Raw genomic sequence first — 1,127 nt, forward strand, 5'->3', positions numbered from 1 at the left:
TGCTGTTGGTTCTTTGATGTATGTCATGGTTTGCTCCCGGCCAGATTTATCTCATGCTATGAGTTTGGTTAGTAGATACATGGCTAATCCTGGTAAAGAACACTGGAAAGCTGTTCAGTGGATTTTCAGGTACCTCAAAGGCACAGCTGATGCTTGCTTGAAGTTTGGCAGGACTGATAAGGGGCTTGTTGGATATGTGGATTCTGATTTTGCTGCAAATTTGGATAAGAGAAGGTCACTCACAGGTTATGTGTTTACCATTGGTAGTTGTGCTGTGAGTTGGAAGGCAACGTTGCAGCCTGTTGTTGCCCAGTCTACACTGAAGCAGAATACATGGCTATTGCTGAAGCATGTAAAGAATCAGTTTGGCTGAAAGGATTGTTTGCTGAGCTTTGTGGAGTTGATTCTTGCATTAACTTGTTTTGTAACAGTCAAAGTGCTATATGCCTCACCAAAGATCAGATGTTTCATGAGAGGACAAAGCACATTGATATCAAGTACCATTATGTTCGTGATGTAGTCGCGCAAGGTAAGCTAAAGGTATGCAAGATAAGTACTCATGATAATCCTGCTGATATGATGACAAAGCCTGTTCCTGTTGCTAAGTTTGAGCTTTGCTCAAGCTTAGTTGGTATAGTGATTTAGCCCGAGAGGCTATTTGGCGCCGAAAGTAGTTTTTGTCTTTGTTGTGTTCAGGGTGAAGGATTGATTCATGTTACAAGAAGGAATTTGTTTCAAGGTGGAGTTTGTTGAGTTGTGATCCAAATTCATTTGCACTTAATACGAATCATCATCCCTTTTAGGGTTCCACTATATATATACCTCTTGTAAGCCGCCGTGCGGTGATGTAACCTCACCTCAGATATAGTGAAGATATTTTGCTGGCTAGCGCCCGTGGTTTTTTCTCTCCTATTTTGGGAGGGTTTTCCACGTTAAATCTCGTGTCTTTTGTGATTGATCTATTGTTCTTTATCGTTTGTTCGCCTATCGTTTTCTAACACCGAAAACACGAGTAAGTTGTAAGCTAGAGTTGTATATTAGAAAGTAACTTTTTGATTTAAAAATATAGTTACAAAATATAATTATATTTACGGAAATAAAAGTAAGAGTTGTATATTATTGTTCTT

The sequence above is a fragment of the Oryza glaberrima genome, chromosome 5 (assembly GCF_000147395.1).
Source record: "Oryza glaberrima chromosome 5, OglaRS2, whole genome shotgun sequence".
Lineage (NCBI taxonomy): Eukaryota > Viridiplantae > Streptophyta > Magnoliopsida > Poales > Poaceae > Oryza > Oryza glaberrima.